The following is a 12,010-nucleotide window of genomic DNA, read 5'->3' as shown; positions in this document are numbered from 1 at the left end:
GAGGGGCTTCCCAGGGTATCATCACAGCCTCCTAGGCTGAGAGGCTGGGAAACAAACATCATTCGGACATCATCTAGACACCACTTGGATTAGACCACTCCGTTATGTCGTAGGCGAGCCATATGATGTTGGGGGTACGTCATTAAACTTTTCCTACGAAATGGTAGGGTAAAGAGAATGATGTTAATTGTAATCTAGTAAAAACAAGTTGGGGAAAGAGACCTTATATTTAGCTTATATTTAATGTCATAGTTGTGTGTGTAGTTTCCAGTATTATGGATGTTATAAAGATATAAAAACATAGTTAATGTAAAAGGTGTTCCAGACTTAATTGAACATTGGAAATAGTTATCATGACATGATGTCAAAGAAAGTCCTAAACGATAGTGTCACGCACGGTTGTCTGGAAGTTCCTGATTACACATCTGACTCCGTAGTGTCACACCTGGACATTCTGATTGTTAGAACGCGACAGGTATGGATGATAAAACTGATGTATACAATTCAGTTACTCAGAACAAAAACATTTCATGGTGAAGAATACTTAATATAATTTGATACATAATGATAGAATTTATTGATATACAGATCACTAAATATTTGCCCATTGACTTTAATGTTAATTCTCATCTCTTAGACCGGCTCTAACTTTTTCCCAAATTTTCGTTGGGTAGAACGCTTTCTACCATAGATGGAGCAACATGTGGCAACCTCTTGCCCAAAAGCACGTATGAGGTTCACCTTGGAAAACTTGAGATACACAAGCTGGAAGTAGAGACAAGAAAACATGCAATTTTGGACCCTACATTTCAACAATAGGTGACTTGTACCAAAAACAAGATAGAAGTCAAATTATTATTATTTTATTTGCCTGAAGGGAAATAAAAACTTGATACTGACATGTTGGTGTTTTTACTCAATATTTAGACATGATTAGGGACTAGCTAATTCAAACATGATAGGGGCTAGCTAATTCAAACATGATAGGGGCTAGCTAATTCAAACATGATTAGGGACTAGCTAATTCAAACATGATAGGGGCTAGCTAATTCAAACATGATAGGGGCTAGCTAATTCAAACATGATAGGGACTAGCTAATTCAAACATGATAGGGGCTAGCTAATTCAAACATGATAGGGGCTAGCTAATTCAAACATGATAGGGGCTAGCTAATTCAAACATGATAGGGGCTAGCTAATTCAAACATGATAGGGGCTAGCTAATTTAAACATGATAGGGGCTAGCTAATTCAAACATGATACGGACTAGCTAATTCAAACATGATAGGGACTAGCTAATTCAAACATGATAGGGACTAGCTAATTTAAACATGATAGGGGCTAGCTAATTCAAACATGATACGGACTATCTAATTCAAACATGATAGGGGCTAGCTAATTCAAACATGATAGGGGCTAGCTAATTCAAACATGATAGGGGCTAGCTAATTCAAACATGATAGGGGCTAGCTAATTCAAACATGATAGGGGCTAGCTAATTCAAACATGATAGGGGCTAGCTAATTCAAACATGATACGGACTAGCTAATTCAAACATGATAGGGACTATCTAATTCAAACATGATAGGGACTAGCTAATTCAAACATGATAGGGGCTAGCTAATTCAAACATGATAGGGACTACTGTGTATATTTATTATAATTGTCTGTTCTAATTGACATGGATTTATTTTTTCAGGAACGAACCAGGAATGCTCAGTTTATAATTATATCACTACGTAGTAATATGTTTGAACTAGCAGACAGACTTGTTGGTATTTATAAAACCCACAACTGTACCAAATCTGTCACCATTAATCCCAATAAACTATCCCTCGGCAGTCTCGATACCAATGCAAACATAGAACCGGCTGTCAAAGAAACAGAGAAAACAGAGAAAAATGATGAAGAAATTTTTACAGAAATAATCCAAGCTGTGTCATAAATACAAAAACTTTCAGTCATCTGAAGTTTAAGATGTGCCATAAATACAAAAACTTTCAGTCATCCGAAGTTTAAGATGTGTCATAAATACAAAAAAAACTTTCAGTCATCTTGTGTAAAAAAACAATGGGAGGGTGCTTGGTACAGAGAATGTATGTTTAAGTAGGGAGGGGGGGGGGGGTGTAATTCTGTGATTGTGTATTAAGACAAAGGTTACAGAGATAGTTATATATAATTATACAGTAGAAATTATTTTGGTGCAGGGGGGTGGGGTGGTTATCCATTATATTGATGTCAATAAAATTTATCAGGGATTTGATAATTGAACCTTCGGTACATTTCCGTTTTTTATTCAAATTTCTTTATATAATAACACGTGGCAGGTCTAGTTAATTGTTGTAAAACGTGGACAAGATTTATAGGCGGTAGACTGTTCTTTATAATAAGTGGACAAGATTTATAGGCGTTGGACCGTTGTTATAACATGTGGACAAGATTTATAGGCGGTAGACCGTTCTTCTAACACGTGGACAAGATTTATATGTGGTAGACCGTTCTTATAGTTTGAAATAAAAAAAGGTCACACAGCTCTTTATAAGTGATGTAGGAGTTTTTGAGAAGAAAAATAATTTGTTAAGTTGGCCTTACCTGTCGGTGTAGAGATATCAACATATTTCTGTAACATTTTATAACTAAGGTATATTTTGTTACACCTTTGTTTAATTGGCCTTACCTGTAGGTGTAGAGATTATATTTCTGTAAGATTTTATAACTAATAATATTTGTCTAATTGAGATTAAAATTGATGGCAGAAATTATAGTCATAAAAAATATAAAAATATCAAATTGATTGTTTGTATTTTACTGTAAATGTGAAACAAGAACTGAATTTAGCATCAAGTTAAAAATCAAAAGTTGAACTACATGTCACCTGTCATATACTTTCATGGGGGCTTGTCCAGTCATCTGTCATATACTTTCATGGGGGAGTGTCCAGTCATCTGTCATATATACTATTCAAAAAAAGTAGGGGATATTTGATTTTGGGGGCATAATACTAAAATATGCAAATGACTACGAAAAAAGTCACTATAGAACCTAACAGAAGAAACATTTCCAGTTACATGTGACGCCCAAACGCACCAATAGCTACCGCATGGAATGCAGGTGATGCTTGGGATCATCATGGGGGTCCAACCCAAGATTTGCACGACTCTGACTTTGAATGTTACAGTCATTGTGGCATTGAATTCCAGGGTGGAAACATCAGTTTAATTGTTTTAGTGACCAGAAAACAAATTTTGATATGCGTCGGCTTACCCAAAATGAAAGGTTACGTGCCCTTGGCATGCTACAGATCGGCACAACACAGGCGGTTGTGGCGCGGACGATGTATGTTTCTCAGTCTGTCATAAGCAGGCTATGGTCCAGATACCTTGATACACAATCTGTACATGACAGACCACGCTCAGGTCGACCAAGGGCGACAACTCAAGCCCAGGATCGATTTATCCGTACCTTGGCCTTGAGAAATCGTGTCATCACAGCAAATCAGATCAGCGCTCGTCTTCAAACAGACACTGGTGTGAGAGTGAGTGGCCAGACGATTCGGAATCGACTGCATAGGGGTCACCTTCGCGCCCGACGTCCTCGCGTGATCCCTTGTTTGAGAGATCATCACATTCAGGCAAGACGTCGTTGGTGTAGGGATCGTCAACACTGGGATAATCGACGCTGGAGCAGTGTGATGTTTTCAGATGAGTCAAGGTTCACTGTTGATTTTTTGGACAGACGTAGGAGGGTGTGGCGTCGTCGAAACGAGCGCTTCCAAGACGTTAACGTCATCAGACATGATCGATTTGGGGGTGGTTCTGTTATGGTGTGGGGAGGCATCACTGTTGCTGGAAGAACGGCTTTACATGTTGTTGCAGGGCGTGTTACAGGCCAGTACTACCGGGACAACATCTTGGCAGTCCATGTTGTGCCGTTCGCACGACGTCATGGCCGCCGTTTCATCTTCCAGGATGACAACGCAAGATGTCACAGGGCCAGGATCGTTACAGGTTACCTCCAACAACAGAACATCACCACATTACCTTGGCCAGCACTGAGTCCCGACCTCTCCCCCATCGAGCATGTCTGGGACATGCTTGGACAGAGGTTATGTCAACGTCAACAACGTCCTGCCAATGTCCAAGAACTTGCTGCTGCGTTGCAACAGGAATGGGACAATCTGGACCAAAATGACCTTAGACGTCTCATTAGGAGTATGCCACGTCGGATCAATGCTTGTTTGGCAAACAGAGGAGGATTTACCCGTTACTGACTTGGTTGTGATGCTGTGGTAACTTTGCTGTTTGACCCCGGGTATCATTTTACCCTTATAATGGTCAGTCTGTGCCTTACTTAGTCTAACGATCATTTGGAATAAATCGATGAATGTGAACTTCATTTCATTTTGTCATTTGTTTCTTCGCCAGTTTCATTAGGTGACTTTAATAACACTTAAAAATCAAATATCCCCTACTTTTTTTTGAATAGTATAGTTTCATGGGGGCGTGTCCAGTCATCTGTCATATACTTTCATGGGGGCGTGTCCAGTCATCTGTTATATACTTTCATGGGGGCGTGTCCAGTAATTTGTCATATATGTCCACGGGGGCTTGTCCAATAATACTTCCACTGTCCAGTAATCTGTCATATACTGTCAACGGGCGCGTCCAGGATATCACATACTTTCAGGGGGCGTGTCTAGCAATCAGTCGCAACATTTCAGGTATGGGGGGCGGGGGCGTGTCCAGTAATCTATCGGATCAGCTCACTATATCATATACTTTCAGGCGGAGTGTCGGATAAGCTCACGATATCATATACTTTCAGGGGGCGTGTCCAGTAATCTGTGGGAAAATTTTACTATATCGACTACTTTCAGGGGACGTGTCCAGGAATTTGAGCAGCCAGGGGTATCCATGATTAAGTTAACGTCACGTTTAGCATAAGGTCTCTGGGATTAGCCGCCAATGTTAAGAAATGCGAAACTCTGGGAATACATGGATATGATTACAGTGAAGGGAGGCCAAAATGGCAGCAATATTTTACATGTTTTTACAATATAGGAGAGATAATGATCTACGTGAGCTAGGAAGATTCTGCGCCGCCATTTTAAACATGCGCCTGACTCGGTGGTGTCAGTGGTCAGAATACTGTCCTTCCTGTTTTTATAAATACAAGATGTTGAATATGTTTAGTAATTTAGAAATTGTTCTTCCACAAGTATGTGTTATAGTTTATTGTTCTATTTACTAGACACATATAGACGGCCATCTTGTTTATCACATGACCTGACACATATAGACGGCCATCTTGTTTTATCACATGACTTGACACATATAGACGGCCATCTTGTTTTATCACATGACCTGACACATATAGACTGCCATCTTGTTTTATCACATGACCTGGCACATATAGATGGCCATCTTGTTATATCACATGACTTGACACATATAGAACGCCATCTCGTTTTACAGACAGACCTCTATGTAATTTGTGTATTATAAATTCTGTTATCTTAAACGAGTTAAATCTCTGTAATTTGGCATCTAGAACGGACATAAATGGGTTGCAACACATATAACAATGTAATATGAATGTATATAAACTGATTTACTTTTAAAGGACAATATTGGTGCCAGTCATTATCACATATGTGATAGAACTGGTTAAACACATTCCAAATATAATTTTAACAGAGAGATCACTGCTACGATAGCTGAGTAATACAGGCTTCGCGAATCGGAAGTGACGAACGCCAAAGGAAAACACAGGACATATCTCTATATAACTGGCTGAAGTGCTGACTGATAACAGATACATGGGCGAATTTCTGCTCACTAATAATTCCTTCGAAGACCAAAAGTTGTTATATGGGACTGTAAGAGAGGATAGCTGACAATTCAATACAGTAATTGAATGTCATTAGATAAGAGAACACGAGAAAAATAGAAACAGTCCGTACATTCCCTTGTTTATATTCATTCTATAGGGGAGAGCGGGGCTAGTTCGCACCATTTTTAATGAAACCAACATATCTCGATAACTTATGAAGCTACGTTACCGTAGACCAGTGATTACCAACCAGTGTTTCGCGGCACACAGGTGTGCCGTGAGATCTTCCTATGTGTGCCGTATAGTTTGAGCCATACTATGTGTCTATAACTAGTCTGTGGCTACAGTTGTATGCTGTCTATGATTTTTCATATATACTATTCAAAAAAAGTAGGGGATATTTGATTTTTAAGTGTTATTAAAGTCACCTAATGAAACTGACGAAGAAACAAATGACAAAATGAAATGAAGTTCACATTCATCGATCTATTCCAAATGATCGTTAGACTAAGTAAGGCACAGACTGACCATTATAAGGGTAAAATGATACCCGGGGTCAAACAGCAAAGTTACCACGGCATCACAACCAAGTCAGTAACGGGTAAATCCTCCTCTGTTTGCCAAACAAGCATTGATCCGACGTGGCATACTCCTAATGAGACGTCTAAGGTTATTTTGGTCCAGATTGTCCCATTCCTGTTGCAACGCAGCAGCAAGTTCTTGGACATTGGCAGGACGTTGTTGACGTTGACGTAACCTCTGTCCAAGCATGTCCCAGACATGCTCGATGGGGGAGAGGTCGGAACTCAGTGCTGGCCAAGGTAATGTGGTGATGTTCTGTTGTTGGAGGTAACCTGTAACGATCCTGGCCCTGTGACATCTTGCGTTGTCATCCTGGAAGATGAAACGGCGGCCATGACGTCGTGCGAACGGCACAACATGGACTGCCAAGATGTTGTCCCGGTAGTACTGGCCTGTAACACGCCCTGCAACAACATGTAAAGCCGTTCTTCCAGCAACAGTGATGCCTCCCCACACCATAACAGAACCACCCCCAAATCGATCATGTCTGATGACGTTAACGTCTTGGAAGCGCTCGTTTCGACGACGCCACACCCTCCTACGTCTGTCCAAAAAATCAACAGTGAACCTTGATTCATCTGAAAACATCACATTGCTCCAGCGTCGATTATCACAGTGTTAACGATCCCTACACCAACGACGTCTTGCCTGAATGTGATGATCTCTCAAACAAGGTATCACGCGAGGACGTCGGGCGCGAAGGTGACCCCTATGCAGTCGATTCCGAATCGTCTGGCCACTCACTCTCACACCACTGTCTGTTTGAAGACGAGCGCTGATCTGATTTGCTGTGATGACACGATTTCTCAAGGCCAAGGTACGGATAAATCGATCCTGGGCTTGAGTTGTCGCCCTTGGTCGACCTGAGCGTGGTCTGTCCTGTACAGATTGTGTATCACGGTATCTGGACCATAGCCTGCTTATGACAGACTGAGAAACATTCATCGTCCGCGCCACAACCGCCTGTGTTGTGCCGATCTGTAGCATGCCAAGGGCACGTAACCTTTCATTTTGGGTAAGCCGACGCATATCAAAATTTGTTTTCTGGTCACTAAAACAATTAAACTGATGTTTCCACCCTGGAATTCAATGCCACAATGACTGTAACATTCAAAGTCAGAGTCGTGCTAATCTTGGGTTGGACCCCCATGATGATCCCAAGCATCACCTGCATTCCATACGGTAGCTATTGGTGCGTTTGGGCGTCACATGTAACTGGAAATGCTTCTTCTGTTAGGTTCTATAGTGACTTTTTTCGTAGTCATTTGCATATTTTAGTATTATGCCCCCAAAATCAAATATCCCCTACTTTTTTTGAATAGTATATATTAAGTCGGGTGTGTCGCTGTTTTTTCATGTGTTTCAAGGTGTGCCGTTGGCACAAAACGGTTGAGAACCACTGCCGCAGACCATACTAGATTAAAGACAGTGGAGTTGGCTAATGTACGGCATACATTAAATAGTTTTATTGACAGGCGTATACAAGTAATTTCATCTCAAAGTCACCATGTCCGAATGGGCGAACATCAAGCCTCGGCTGTATGACAGTAAGTGATATGTACCTACGCCTATACAATTGCGATGCGGCACCGGTTTACTTATGCCCCCGTCAGACCGGGGTGGCGTCCTTACTGCGCCTCTGCGACCGTACGGCGACCAGAAAATGCACAAGGTCGCCGGCAAACGTGAACACAACGCGCGAAAATGTCCCCAAAAATTACAAACTTGAAAAAAAAGTCGTATTCTCATAGTTTTACAGTTTAGATCGCAGAACCTTGGCGTTTGCTTTGAACATGCTCAAAATAAACGCGGTGACTCGGCGATCATTGGCAACCATGGTGACTACAGCACGATAGCTGGCGTTTCCACTACGCTTATGGCGATCTTAACGCGCTCTAAAACCATTTTCCATCGCCGAAGCAGCGAAGTAAGGACGCTACCCCGGTCTGACGGGGGTATTATTAGGAAAACTTGCCGCTTTTAGAAAGAAGTTCTCAAAACTGCGTCGTTCGAAACGTATGTAGACTTTTCAGTTCAAACTGGTCCGTGTCTAAAGGAAATAGGATAAACTTGAAAGAAAAACAGCTTCAGACTTTGAAATCTTTGTATGGTAAAACATTCTTTAAATGCGTCGTCATGGGCAACGGCGTTGGTAATCCGGAACTTGAAAGTAGTCCCAATGGCGGACTTCGTCATACAGCTGAGGCTAGATGTAGGGTACTGGAATCTGCTGAGGTTTGGCCGAGTGGGCGCGAGATATGAATGGGGTCGGACTAACCCCGCTTTCCCCTACCTTATAAAAACATGGTAATGCACGGACTTTTTTTTCTGTTTTTCTTTGTGTTCTCTTATCCACTGGCAGTCAATTCTTTTTATAAATTGTTAGATATCCTCTCACAGTCTCACACAACAACTTTTAGTCTTCGAAGGAATTATTAATGAGCAGAAATTCGCCCATGTATCTGTTATCAGTCGGCACTTCAGCCAGTTATATAGAGGTATGTCTCGTGTTTTCCTTTGGCGTTCGTCACTTCCGATTCGCGAATCCTGTATTACTCAGCTATCGTAGCAATGATCTCTGAGTTAAAATTATATTTGGAACGTGTTGAATTAGTTCTATCACATATGTGATAATGACTGGCACCAATATTGTCCTTTAATCGATTTGTTTTACTGTAAATTCTAATCAGTTATGTTCTGCGAAATACGCGATGGGTACAAATTGAATGACACTCTTTTAGCGTTTGGTTATTCCGTCTACACCGGTGGTATTCCTCTGTGGGATATGTTTAGCTTCGTTCATCGAGTCGCTTCATTACAAATGGCGGCCGAAAGCATTCTAGCACGCGATTCGTGTGCCAATTTTAAAATGTTCATTTTGTCTTAAATATTGGACATCAGAAGCCCATGTTTGTTTTTACGGTAAGATCACAACATCAATGTTGATTTAAATTTACCAGTAAGTCGTGTTTACAAGAAGACTGTGGATGATATTGAGTTAAAGACTTAGCTCCTTTAATCTTTTTATTTTATTTTCATCTTGCTGTAGATTAAATATTATATTATACCCTCATTGTTTCATGTCATATCAACATCTCTCTGTTAAGCGATAGACTGTCGCCAAATTTCAACACTCGCGTCCTAATGAATACCCAAGCGGATAGATCTCCATTAGTTACTTTAGCAAGTTTAGTCCGTTAATTGATGTACAGCACGAATTTTTCGTTTACGGTAAAATTCCATTCCTAAATTTGGAATATTGACCGAGTGCAATTATGAACTGGTCCGCTCAGGTGCAAATTTTACAAAGGCGGATCAATTCAAACAAATGCTGTTTGAGTTTTTGTATCGCGCAATTCTACATGAAAATAGTGTTGTGTTGGATTATTCTAAATTTGTGTCGGATGTGACAAGAAATGATTCGCTTTGGCGATCAAAGAAGAATCACGGTGAAGAATAGACAGTGGGCCTGCTTGATTTGTCCGCCGATAGGCGAGCCGGTTTGTACAAGGCGTACGCCGGTCAGGTTACCGTATCAGTGCAAATCAAGTGACCCGGCTGATAATAAATTTGGCGTCGGATAATATTAAACCGGTAACATCACATGTTTTAATAACGATAGGCTGCCAGTCAACGAAACATACGCCCACAGCAGCTAAAGCGTCCGTGCAGTCAACAAGAGTTGTCGCATATTTTTACTTTTAATGAAACATTTATAATACAATAAAATCTGATTAAAAGTCACAACACATTAAGTAATTATCAAGTTCTGTCACATGCTAACGTTTAGAATACGAAACATTTAATATCATGGATTTAGCTGTTCAGTTATCAAAAGTCATTGAAAAATATACCTGTTCGTCTCAAGACCTTAAACTCTGTATCAATCTGAAGTCAATCGGATGATAAATTTGGCCATAACGCTGGCGGTAATTATCGCTGAAAATCAATAGGCTTCTTCGTCCCATGACCTTAAACACTGTATAAATTTAAAGTCAATCGGATGTTAGCTTTGGCCTCTAGAGCGTCCACAAGCAATTGTGGACATCGGACCGATGGATGGACGGACGGACGACAATATACGACCACATTTCAAGGTGGGCGTGTAAAAACAGTATTCATGAAAGCATTACCATAAGTACGTGACTGCAAAAAAATACAGAAAATTATTTGTAGCATTACCGAAAAAAATAAATAAATAAATGACATGTGAACATTTGGTTAATTCAACTTTAAAGCATTTGGTTTAATTTTAACGCTTTAATATTCGTGTTTAATGGCATTCCTAACTAACGTGAATTTTATCTCGTTGACATGTTCACCATCTTGCGCCGGTGATCGCCGCTGCCGACAGATAAGAAATCGTTACAAAAGTAACTAGATCTCGATTAGCTGACGGAGTAATAAAATATTGGTTCATGATTGAATAATTATCACAATTTAATTTAACATGTTCTATCCGTGATGTCGTTTAAACCGCTCACCCAGTTCCACGGTCTATTCATTTAGTATGTTCTATCCGTGATGTCGTTTAAACCACTCACTCAGTTCCACGGTCTATTTATTTGTACGCAAGTGTTAAAATTTGGCGACGTTCTCAAATATTACCTTGAATGCTTTGTTTCCAAACATAAAATTGTTGTGTCATATCAAAAGCAAAATCACACCCTACAAAACACGTACATGGGGAGGGGGCCATAGTTCATCCTTCAAACTGTTGAAGTTTACACCTTACACTTATTTGTATGGGAAGAGGTTCAAAGTTCAAATCATTGAGCTTTACACCCTACATATCGCGTGTATTGGGAGGGGATCATAGTTCATCCTTCAAACTGTTGAGGATTACACGCTACACATCACGTTTATGGGGAGGATGTCATAGTTCAAACTTCAAACTGTTGACGATTACACTCTACACATCACGTGTATGGGGAAAAGGGTCATAGTTCAAAGTTCAAACTGTTGAGGATTACACTCTACACATCACGTGCATGAGGAAAAGGGTCATAGTTCAAAGACATAACTCTGGCAGTCATAATTCTATTGTAGACGGAAAACATGAATTTCTCAAAGACCAATAAACAGTGGTATTGAGAAGATATGCTTGCATTCCTTGATAAATTCTTGGGGGGATTCTTGATTTTCTTCTCGGAAATTGTGCAGGTAGATGGTGAAGTTTGAATTTTAGAGCCAACTGCAGATTTCATCAAGGGCATGTGATTGCTGACGAGATTGTGAGCTAGGGTAGGATTAGCACTAGCCTGTTTACATCTCGTGGCCTTTGACCAAATCTGCAGTTGACCTTAATGTTTAGACCAAACCGCAGGCAGACCGGTTGACCCATTAAGACTGATGACTGGAAATCATCGTGTGATGAGACCCTAACATGATCAAAACACTAATTAGGGCCTAACATTCCACGAAAGTTCATCTGGATTTCTCAGGGTGGTTTCCCTTTGTTAGTGGTGCAGGACGGAGTATCCAAGTCGATAGGATTGTACAAAATACCATGGCTAGAACCCCTACTGTCTGTTAGTGATACAGGACGGAGTATCCAGTCGATATAATGGTACCAAATACCATGGTTAGAACCCCT

Source organism: Patella vulgata, chromosome 1 (assembly GCF_932274485.2).
Source record: "Patella vulgata chromosome 1, xgPatVulg1.2, whole genome shotgun sequence".
In the NCBI taxonomy this organism is placed as follows: Eukaryota; Metazoa; Mollusca; class Gastropoda; family Patellidae; genus Patella; species Patella vulgata.
This window is presented reverse-complemented; position numbering follows the sequence as displayed.